This window comes from Chaetura pelagica, unplaced genomic scaffold (assembly GCF_000747805.2).
Source record: "Chaetura pelagica isolate M959 unplaced genomic scaffold, ChaPel_1.0 scaffold55, whole genome shotgun sequence".
In the NCBI taxonomy this organism is placed as follows: Eukaryota; Metazoa; Chordata; class Aves; order Apodiformes; family Apodidae; genus Chaetura; species Chaetura pelagica.
The window spans coordinates 5,215,482-5,227,259 of NW_009953571.1; positions in this window are offsets into that span (position 1 = coordinate 5,215,482).

Sequence of the window (11,778 nt, forward strand, 5' to 3'; positions counted from 1 at the left end):
TCGTCCCTCCCCGGGCTGGCCCTGGGCCCGCGCGGCCCGGCGGGGTCTACATCCCGGGCGCAGAGATCCCTGTGTGCCTGCGGGTGTTCTGGGCCTTCTCATGGCGAGAGGGCCTTGGGGTGCCCGAGGCCGGAGCTGCTTTTGGAAGAGCAGGTACATAAAGCAGTGTAAACATCGCTGCGGTTTGTTACTTGTGTCCGATTACTCGTTTGTTACATATGCAAGTTTTGTTTGAAACTACTGGAAGGCTTTTATAACTTGCAGAGACGTTTCTTTGGGTGTTGGTTGTTAGTTTCGTGCTGCGTTGCCTTTCAGCCTTTTCGCCTGGAGCTTGGGCTGGACCAGTGGGCTCACTGAGAGGGACTCCCATCTTTTTAATGCTTCAGAAAACTGTGATACTGCAGCAAAATTACAGGCAGACACAAGTTTTATTTGTTACGAGCACGGAAAGCACTTAAATCTGTAGAAACTAAGAGAAAGCTTTATCCTGCCAGCAGGCAGCCAGTCTTAACCTCAGTGTCCAGGAGCCAGCATGGAGGTGAGCTTCTACGACATGGAAATCCCCAGTGAAAATGCTGGGCAGAAAACATCTCCCTCAGCTGTGCATCTTCCAGTGAGCCATCCTCTTCCTGAGACAACGAAGGTGGTGATGGCACTATGTAAAGTCATTGGGCACTTCTTGTAGCAGGAACCAAGAGAATCACTTGAAAGATGCCCCATTAAATGTACTGAATAAACAGCCAAGAGTCACCCTGGTTCTAACCTTATGAGGGGACGATTTTCTACCACCTGATTCTGGCACAGGTGTTTAAGTAGTTGTTACTATTGCATCTGGTGCTTATAGGTGCCCCTAGCAGGAGGAATAAATAGAGTTACTCTTAATTACATTTGGAGATTCTCAGAAGGGAGCCTCGAGAGCATTGGGAGTGCTCTGATGCTGCCCTGCCAGACTGCAGTTCATCAGCTGGTGGAGCTCTGCTTTGCAGTCTCTAAAGGACCTGGAATCAGTCAGACCAGTTCAGGAGTAGCAGTGACTGCTGAGAAATGCGATGCCCAATTCTCCATTATGCTGAAATAAACCCTGCCATTACCATCTGCCACTTCATTTTGTCCTTCCCAGTTTCTGCTGGTTTACAGTGCAAGAAACACTTTGAAGTAACTGTTCAGGTTTCTTGCAGTTAAGAAGAAACTTATGAACAGCAGTTTCTACTCCTTCTTCTGTGGGACTGCCAGACGTTGCTGCTGGCTCTGAGACTCTGTTAGTCATGTACAACAGCTCCAAAATCTATTGAAATCAGTGGATTATGCCTCTGCTTGAGGCAAAATGTGGAACTAGGATTTCAGTTTACTGCACTGCTCATCTCCAGACCAGACAAGAGTGCACCACTGATTTTGCAAAAGGGTTTGTCAGATGCACTGTTGGGAGTAGAAGACCTCTCAAACTCTGGGCCTTTGCGGGTGCTGAACTTAGGAACAATTTTCTGTCAAATGTTTTGAAGATATTTGGGTGCTCTTATCTGGTCTATTGTCCAGATGGGGAGGCCTTGGCACTGGTTGAGTAGGAATGTGTTTGGGTTAAGTGTGGGGACTGCTTAGACTGTCTGACAATGACTTACAAGGTTGAGCTGTCCTGACTCTGGGGAATTTAATAAGTAGTTGTAAGGTCACTTTGACCTTACTGATGTTAGTATGGAAATAGCATAAATCACTACTCATCCAGTGAAAAAGACCCCCCAAAGGTGTTGCACGGTATCTGAGCCTACTTATCATTAGATAAACCAATTCAGTAAACTAGATGGCCTGAGTCATGAAAGGGCCTGTTCGAGTTATGGTTCTTTGAGGTGGTACACCTGTCATCTTTTCCTCTTAAACCCACGAGAGGTGCCTGTGGATACATAACCAATTGCTTTGACTGAGTAGTCCTCTGATTCTAATAATAAAAACTGTTGACTTTGTCTCTTGCTTTCTGCTGAAGTAAGTCTGTACCGTTCTGTAATACTTTTCATGTGGATGGTCAGCATTGGGCTAACACATGTTATTTGAGTTATATCTAATCTGAAAATGATCCTTGGGTCAACCAGGCAGAACTGGTCACTACCCACAGATGGTAATCCTGTCCTGATCGTGGGGTGGCATTCAAGCCTGACAGGCATAAGTATTTTTCCTCCCCAATTTCTCTTACTGTGGTTCTGTGCCCACACACAGTCACTCTTGGCGTGCATGTGAAGTGGGAAAATCATCTTTTGTTCAGAAAGATATAAAAATGTACTCAGAATACATTCAGTTTTAATTACTGCAAGACAGGAATGCTGCCCATCAAAAATGCCAGAGTTTTATGTATCCTTTCTTCATTCCATTAAATTTTTACTTTCAGTTTTAATAATACAGTTAAGGGCACTATATATAGCTTATGCTCTATTAATAAATCATGCTTGTGCATCTCCATATTTATTCAATAAATTATAAGTACTGACACACTTGCATGGATCTACTAAGGTATTCTAGCAAAGAAATTCCCACCAAACCATCTCTTAAGAGTCATTGGAGTTGAACTCAAACATTCCTCACTTAAGGAGACCTATTTTATCAGACTTTTGAAAGTCACCAATCTTGTCATAGGCCCTGACAATCTCCCTCTTCCTTTTCTTCTAGCTTCCCACAAGCAGGTAGACTTTCTGAAGGATAGTTTTGGTCTTCCAAAGCAGAGGGAATCATGAGAGACCACAGCCATGTGCTTTCTTCCTGAATTATAACAGAGAGGGGTTCAGATTGACAAAGACAATACAGCAGTGGCCTTCATGGGATCAGAAAGGGTAAACCCATCCACGCAGTAGTATTATGTGTGTTGTAGAGATGATAAATATTAGGACAAGTTGTCTAAGAAGAAGGTGACCAAGGAGACAGGTAATCCTAGTGATTTGTTGCCGGAAGACAGAAACTGAAGAAGAGAGTAGCTGGAGAGCAGGGTGGTGGGCAGCACACAGGCCTGCTTGGGAATGGCGAACAGTTGATAATAAGGCATCAGTCCCAAGATACAAGCCCTTACTTGTGTTCCCTTTGAAAAGAAGGTTGGGTCTGGTAGGAAAAAATGTTCTGTAGTTGTCACCTGTGCTAAAGGCTAAACTCTGCGAAGGAGTAAGCGTTGAACTCAGGAGGAGTGGTAATATACCATGCCTCAAGGCAGTGGTTGCACAGCACATCAACACCAGTGTCTGCAGGAATCCACCTGGAAGACTGAGAGTCCTGAGCCAGCAAAGCAGGGACCCACACACAGCAGAGTCATGCACAGCACATTGGGACTGTAGTAAAAAACTACACGTGTTCTTAAACAAATGTGCATGCATGAGAGCAAAACTGGGTTGTGAGCAGCCAGTGGCAGATTTCTTCGTGGTGGGAGAGCATGACAGGTGAGCAGGGACAGTGAATGTGTCCAAATATCCTCAGAGATCCACCCACGGGGCCTTGAGTGGCTTTTTCTGCAGCTCTGGTCTACTTTTGAGTGGAACCCTGAGACCCCATGGCAGTAGCACCTCACTGAGGAAAGGCTTCTGAGTGTCCCTGGGAGTGACTAGGTGAAGCAGGGTTATTTTAAATCAAACCTCTCCTTGCTAACTGGTAACAAGCACACGTCCATGCCCACCGTGCATTGATTTAACTGTGTCAGGCAGGGGGAAGGGTGGTGTATTTTAAAAGCCCAAACCAGCAGAGTATTTATTCATCTCCAGCAATGCATCTGCCAAATATTATGTTGGCTTTTGAGTGTTAGCGTGGGATTTCCTCTTTGCTGTTTGTTTTACCAATTGTTTCTATAGAAATGCCATTTTTATCAGGTTATATGGAAATATCCTGAAATAACACATATCTTCAGCAAATAAAGATATTTCTTGCTCAGTCTATATAACTTCTCTGTATCACACTGGGGTTTCCTCCCCTCATTACAACATCAAAATAAAACCCAGCTAGAAATGAGCTGCCGTGCAGCTGAGACTCCAGAGAACAGACTGCTGTGGAAATGAGAAGGGGCAGTCAAGCAAATGTGTTTCTCAAGTCAGGTCATTCAAATGCTGCCTCTGAAGAGTATTGCAGGTGAAAATCAGTGTTTGCACAGATGGTGAATGCGTCATCATTGTCAGCCACTGCTTCACAGAAGGCTTAAATGAAAATGGTCTCTGAGCTGACCCTGCCTGACCGTGCCCTCTGCCCCTGCTGCCACTGAGGAAAGCAACATTTCTGGAATTCAGCTTCTCGGGACTGAGGGCAGTGTGTCTCATGGCTGCTGCTGCAGGACCTGTCTGCCAAAATCTGAGCAACATAGGGAATGCCTTCAAGTCTACTGTCATAGATTTTAAAGGGAGCCTGTCAAAGTGCCTAAGCCTGATATTTACACAATTTAAGACAGTTTAAAGCACCGAGTATGCTCAGATTATCCTCCATGGCAAATCTTCTGAAGAACTGGCCATTTTTTTGGCAATTCAGGATTTGTTCCTTTCTTCTGGGTATGCTCAGATTATCCTCCATGGCAAATCTGAAGAACTGGCCGTTTTTTTGGCAATTCAGGATTTGTTCCTTTCTTCTCTTCAGATTATTTACAGTTGTTTCATAGGGAAAAACCTTATACTTCTGCACCTGAACAGGATGGGAGTGATGCATATGTGCTTTGTCCAAATCTCACCTGTACTAGGCAGCACAGATGCCTATATATACTGCAGATGCAATAGTGAAAGGAGAGCCATGGGAAGCTCTCTTCTCCCAAGCTCCAACCTTCACATCCTGGGAATGGAAAGCATGGCCTCTGCAATGCACTCGCTTTTGGGAGCTCAGAAGCCAGTGTAGGTTTGTTCTGCAGGGGGACCCAAGCCTGAAGTACTTAATTCTGAATAGCTGTGCTAGTGCTGCTAGATCTGCCAAGAGTTTTTAGCAGCGATGATCATGATGTCCTGACAGTTTAAGTGGTCTGGCAGAACTAACTGCAATCACTCAGAGTTGGGTTTTTGCCTTCATCTTTAGAACCGTAAAGGACTGTGGTGGGCAGCTCTGCCTCGTCTTCATGAATACTTGTCCATGGAGCCTTGTGAAACCAGGCCAGGCTGGTTTCCCATCTCTTTGGGAGTGACAAGAAAAGCTGTGGGTTCCCAGCAGATCATGCTGGGGGTGTGCATTTCTGCTTCTCAAACAGCAACACACACTGCTTCACCCAACTTTCTGGGTAGGAAGAGACAAGCAGAAACAACTGTCTTAAAGGACAGCCCAGCAAGGCCTGGGAGAGAGGTATTTTAAGGAAACTACTTGAAGTCTGTTGTTAGGACATGGGATATCTAATCCCTAGATGCAGCACTGGGACATAGTGCCAAGTCTCTTTTGAACTCTGTTGCCACCTCATACACTGAAGAAATGGCTTTGCCAGTATTCCTCAGGGCATGAATCTGCACCCTGTTTATCCAGAAGCTCAGTGCTTGTGAAGTTTGGTGTATACCTGGTGCCAGGACAGAACAGTTCCCTCACTGGTGGCACTTGGTGATGGAAGTGAGATCACCAGAAAGCTTCAGCTGTACACATTTCTCTACCAGTTGATGTGAAAGCAGCTTTCTAGAGTACTCATGCTTACTCATTGCCAGACAACAAGTTATCTTCAGTGTTAGGTTTTTTATTGTTATTTTCAATGGCATTTAGAGCTATTGTGATCCCTCATGACAGTTACCTATGCCAGGAGCAAAGAAGTTGACAGCGGCCAGAAGAAAGCTCACAGGCAGAGAGCCCCCTTCCCATGAGTGGCAAGTGGTACCACTAGCAACACCAACATTTAAAAGCCCTGTTCTTCAGCAGCACAAGTAGAGGGGAAACAGCAGAGATGACTCCAATGCTTGCTCGGTGGCACCATGTGGCAGCATTGATTGCTCAGATGCATGCGTACACCTTTTAATTTTGGCTTGTCACCAAGAACCATGCATTTTAAAAGTCTGTTTGGCACTGAACAACAGCCTTGAGTACTGGCAGGCTGTCTTCTAGAGACATAGAGCAGCAGTAACTGCTCAGCTTTCTTCCCATGGGAAAATGTTGGGAAGTCTCCAAATTATTGATGCCTCTGGAATGGTACTGCCCATGGCTTTTGTGCATCAGAAGTTGTGAGCCGTGGAACTCAATAGACAAGATTTGGGCATCTGAGTTTTAACTTGGGAAAGAAGTTTACCAAGCCCCATGTTAGTTAGGTATCTCCTGCTAAGGACCAGAGGAATTTGCCCTTCCTCTATCTATGCATGCCTTATTTTTGTACTTGGAGCTGCTGGTGATTCACCTAGCCTAGGACTGCTCCTCTGGTCAGCTGCTGTGCCTAAGGACCTCTTCCTATTTAAGATAATGAAATGTTGTGAACATATTCTTCTGTTGCTACCCTCTTTGATTTACAAAGCCTCTCAGTGCTGAGGAGAGAGAATCTGGGGGCTCACATTCCTTGTCACTGTCTGTAGCACCCCACTAAAATCAGGATTCCTTTTCAATATTTGTAAAAAGACTTTTGTCCCCCTTTGCTCCGAACAGGTTTGTGGACAGAACATGGCTAGTTTTAAGCTGAGCTACCAAGATCTGCTAAAAAGCAGAGCACGTCAGCTTGGGCTTGGAACAACATGAGCAGCAGCAGCAGCCTCAGAGGATGCTGGTGGACTATTCATAGAATCACAGATTGTAGGCATGACTTTCGCTGCTGCCTGTCTCTAGGAGCATCTGTCCAGTTTTATGCAGGTATGTTCAGCATACATGGAATAAGAAATGTCAGCACCTGCAGAAAACAAAACCCCTGTGTACAGAGAGGAGCAGGTGCAGCTCTAGGTCCTTCTCATGCTCCCCATGGCCCTGCATGTCCTACCAGAGGTTGAGAGCATAGTATCTGTTCTGTCTCTGGCAATGGAAGTTGGAGATGTCCTCCCTCACCAGCAACCTCAAAAAGAAGAGCAACGGTTTGAAGAAGCAGAAAAAAGAGAGGTTGGATTGTGCTCCAGTACAGTTAGTGGAGGAACAGCCTTTGCTTTCCTAAGAGTTTCTTGGGAATAACTCAAGAGAGTACTGTAAGGGGAGATGAAGCTCTTCGTAAGCTTCATGAGTGATAGGAACAGAACTAGGAAAGGTTTCTCAAAACTTAAAGATTGTAAAAGCTGAAATAAGTTGTGGGAGATTGTGACTGTTCAGATATTGAAAATAGCACATCAGAAGGAGCAAGATAAGGGAAAGACAGAAACAGGAGGCAGGTGTCAAATTTGAAAGGCAAAAGCCAGAGGAATAGAAGAGAAGGGAGAACATTTCATTCTGAAAGGAAAGAGCGAATGTCAGTACAAATTCTGGCATATCTGCACAACATGTCAATAACGTTACTAAGCCTAGAGCTTGAGAATAGGCATCAGTGACACCAGGAAAGAGACGGTAGAAAACAGGGCAGGGACACCTTGGAGAATGGGAGGCAGACAGTATGGGAGCAAAAATCCTGAAGTGCAGAGATAGATTGAGAAATAAAGAGAAGACAATGAATAGTGTCAGGATGGTGGGACATGAGAAGGGTTGAGGAGAACTTCATCCCTCTAGAGATGGGCCTCGTCCTGGGGCTTAGGTCTGTGTGAATGTCACCCATGCTGTTCAGCCCTGTTGAATCCCCAGAGGTTTTGTACATTGGCTGCTAAAGCCCAGGCCTCTCGGGGCACCAAGCCTGCTCCTTACACCACGGTTGCCTTTGTGCCAGGGAGGCACCTGTACCACCTGCCTCGTTTCATGCTGTTAGTTGGAAAAGCATCTCACCGCAACAGGCTGGCAGTTCATCCCACTGCAGCTCCTGGAGCTATGACCATCACACTGAGAGTCAAAATGCTCCTCAAAATGAGGCGTCCTTTGTCAGCACCAACATATTAGAGTATGCAAAGACTTTAAAACCTAAGAGACAGCATTGCCTTTGTCCTCTTTTCCTCCAAGAAGGCAGAAAACTACAAGCTCTGGAGGATGTAATCCAAGTGCTAATCAATTATTGATGTCTCCCTTCAGCTTTTTTACTTGCTAAAAGGATACCAAAGCTCATTTTGTGAATGGTCCAGAAATATTTTCTCTTGCTATATCCACAATTTAATTCATAAGTATTGCACTGTTAATATTGAAGCAATGCAGTGCTCTCTATTTACAGGCTTTGCAAGAGATAATTGACATGTTTTGGATTACACAGACTCATAAACAGATACAATAAAGGAAATGCCACTTGTTACTTCAATAAAGGTTTGAATTTGTAATTTTAAAAAGGCAAAGCTTATTATTAACTAGGGATATACTTTATATGCATATATATATATTTTTATATGAAAAGCCTGATTGAAAGCCTGTTGAAATAACTGGACTCACTCCTTCTAGTTAGTCTGCATGATTTTTTGGCCCACACAAGTCATAGGACAATATTACTTACTTTGTATATAGTAATAGCTTCTCTCTTCCAATATTCCTGTTTGCATAAGTCAACTAAGAAACCATCTGTACCAGGAATACTTCTTCCTTTACTGTCAGCTTTGGGGCAGCATGTGGCAGTTCCTTAACAGCATATACTAATTTATGCTATTTTTCTTAGTAATTTGAAGTCATCATACTGCATTTTCCCTGGTGGGAATCTCCCCTGGACAGAAGGCTTAATATTTCTCTTTCAATAAAGTTCTCTGCAAGTTCTGATGGCCAGAAATGCTCTGGATATTGATAGCTGTCTCACCTGAAAGATAGATGCCAGATTCCCAGGTATATCTTAAAACAATACCAGATCTTTGCAAATTTAGCCCAAATGTTCTGTATCACTAAAGAGCAGAACACAATTCTGCCTGTTAAATTGATGCAATGGCCCAGTTGAGCTCAGAGAAAGGATTATCAACGTTTTAACAGGGGCACACTGAGTGACAGGGGCTGATTTTAAACTAACACAAACTGCAGTTCCTGACTGCACCAGTTTCTTCTTGCTCTGAATAGAGGCGGCAGTTTCTATGAATGCATGTTGCCTGTTCTTTGCTGGCCATTTAGAAAGAGACCATGACCAGGCACAAAGCCCAGGAGAGAGATCCAGTTTTTGCAATATGGTATGTTTATTTTGCAAGCCAGCCTGCAAACTGCTTATCACGTTTTGGTGCTAGATATATAAATATTCATAATTAATCTGTGTTAGAATAGAGCCAAAAGCTTCTAAAGAACAAAAATAGCCCCTTCAGGCAGCTCATACCAGTGACACTGATCCTTTGCATTTCTGAAAGTAAAGATTTAGCTTCTTTGCATACATTTTGCAGTACTCTCTGGAATCCAAGCTTCCTTTTTTCTCGTGTTCCTTCAGGTTGTGAAGGCAACCTTGATAACAGATATCGATGCCTTGAATCTTGAGCTAGAGAGCTGGAAACAAAGGCACAAAGTGAGAGATGACATTTCAAAAGCTTAAATCTCAGGAAAATCAACATTCATTTTCCCTTCCCCAGGTCTCCTTCATCTCTAGGCCTTTTTTTTCCCTGTGTCTTGGTTTCAAGTGCTAGCAGAATGCTGACAGAATGGCAGCTGGGAAGAGGTACCTGGCTGGTCCTTTCAGATCAAAATCCTGCATTCAACTGGGGGCTACATACCCTCAGAGACAGCTTCATTCCTTAAAGGTGGAAGGACCAATTAGGCAGTCCTTGGGGGTTCTTGCAGCCATAAGCCAAGCAAGTCAGGATAGGTTTAGATGAAATAAATCACAGTTTATTCAACACCAGAAGTGGAGTGTCTGTGGAAATGAAAACAAATTAAAAACAGTAATGAAGCTGTTTGGGCTGCTCCAAAGTCCAGTGATTATTAGATGTATTTATGAAATAGGTGTATTTTATTAAATTAATTTTAAAATGGGACTGGAGTAGCAGACAAACCTGACAGGCTGAGCTCTGCCAGGTCTTTGTTTTCTGGCCTTGTCTGACTCAGCTTTTCAATTTGATGCTTTTTCTCCTGGGCTGCTTGGCTTGCCCAGCTGCACCTTTTTGGTGCACAGCCTCCCCTTGCTGGGTCTACAAATGTGGTCCCTAACTTCAGAAAACTGTCACCCCCTTCTGCCTTACAGAATGAGGCTGCTTCTTCACAGCTGTTTCCTGGCACACTGAAGCCTGGTTTTTCTACCACCCTTCATGGTGCCTGTAACTGTTGGTTTTTAACAGTCCCAACAAGTAAAAATTTGGCATTAATGTAACATTCAGCCCAGATTCCTCAGTTCACAGTTCTCTGGCTTGGTGCATTTCCCCTCTAACCACAGCACTCCATCACATCCCAGCACAGCCACTGACACTGGTTTTGTAGTGTATATGAGGTTGCTGAGGCCATCTAGATAAACATACATGGGTTGATCAAGCAGAATGGGTTTTTAATTTCCCTCTTCCCCTGCAGATCTTGGGCAGTAAGTCACAGGCACTCCTTAACACATTTTTTTCAGCTCCTCCTCATGTCCCAGATGTGACCAGCTCCCTGCCTGTCTAATGTCTAGCTTATCCCCAAGAGATTATTTCCCATTGTGCTACTTAGGAAAAGGAAGCAGGGTATTTTAAATGTGTGTTTTCATGTGGCTTGTAAATCTGCATTATATTGCCTTCCACTGTGTGCATCCAGCAACCCCTCTCCAGGGCTGATGTGAGCCAAAGCCAGATTACTTTGCACACATATATTGGATGCAGCCAAACAAATGCCATTCCTGCCAGAAGGAGATATCACCAGGGGAGGACAAGGCACAAGCTTATGGAGGTCCAGTGGCAGTATACATACTGCAGTGTGATCCAGAATCACAGAAGGCAAAGGGAGTTTGTCAGTTGTTTGTCCTGGGCATCCTGCACCTCCAAAAATGGATCCGTTTCTCCATCTGGCATCAGCCAAGATTTACCCAATGCAAAGAGTATCTTGAAATTCATATTTAGCAGACTCCAGCACTTGTAGAAAATCCCAGCTTTGAGGCTTTTTTCCCCTCTACATTCACACACTAAGCACCACTCCCTGCTCTACAGTCCTTCTAACCGACCTCTTAACGCAACCTGAGTGCCTTGAAACTGGAGAGGAGCTTTCCAGAGCAGCATGCCTGCAAAGCAGCAAGCATGTTGTGGCAGAAACTGAGGTGTGAAGTGAAGGGTGATGCTTCAAGTGTGCACACTTGCCTATTTGCCAGATCGTATGAAACATTTAAAATATATACAGCTCTAGGGCACAGGGAGAGAAATGGATGAAATGAGTTGAGCCTCACAAGGCAAGGAGTGTAATGAAACATGAAGCAAACATGCAGAGATAAGATGGAGTGGTACACCTGTCCTGGTCAGCAGGACAGCAGACAGTGACTGGATACACTGAGTGCAGGATGCAGGTGGGAGGAAAAACACGGTCAGTGCAGGGAGTTTGCAGGAGGCTGCAGCTGTGGGCAGAGACCTGCGCCAGAGGCAGGTGAAGCCGTAGGATGGGCTCAGGCTGCAGGGAGGGGATGAAGAGGCAGGAGCAGAGGGTGCCTCCATATACTCTGCCTCCTGCTCCTCCGGGATAAAGGAGGTGAAGGTGGGCAGCGGGGCCGGGGTGCGGGGGCAGCTCCGCGCCAAAGCTCCCGTAGCACCGGAGGCAGCAAAAGTCCCAGTGCGAGGAAAGGGGGCAGGAGGGGGCAGCTCCTACTCCCCGGCTCTGCTCAAAGGGGTTGGGATGGCAACGTTGCCCTCTGCCCCGGTGCGAACGTCCAGCGACCGAGGAGAGGAGTGGGACATCTCAGGGCACGTCCGGCCGCTCCATGCGGGAGCGCTCCCG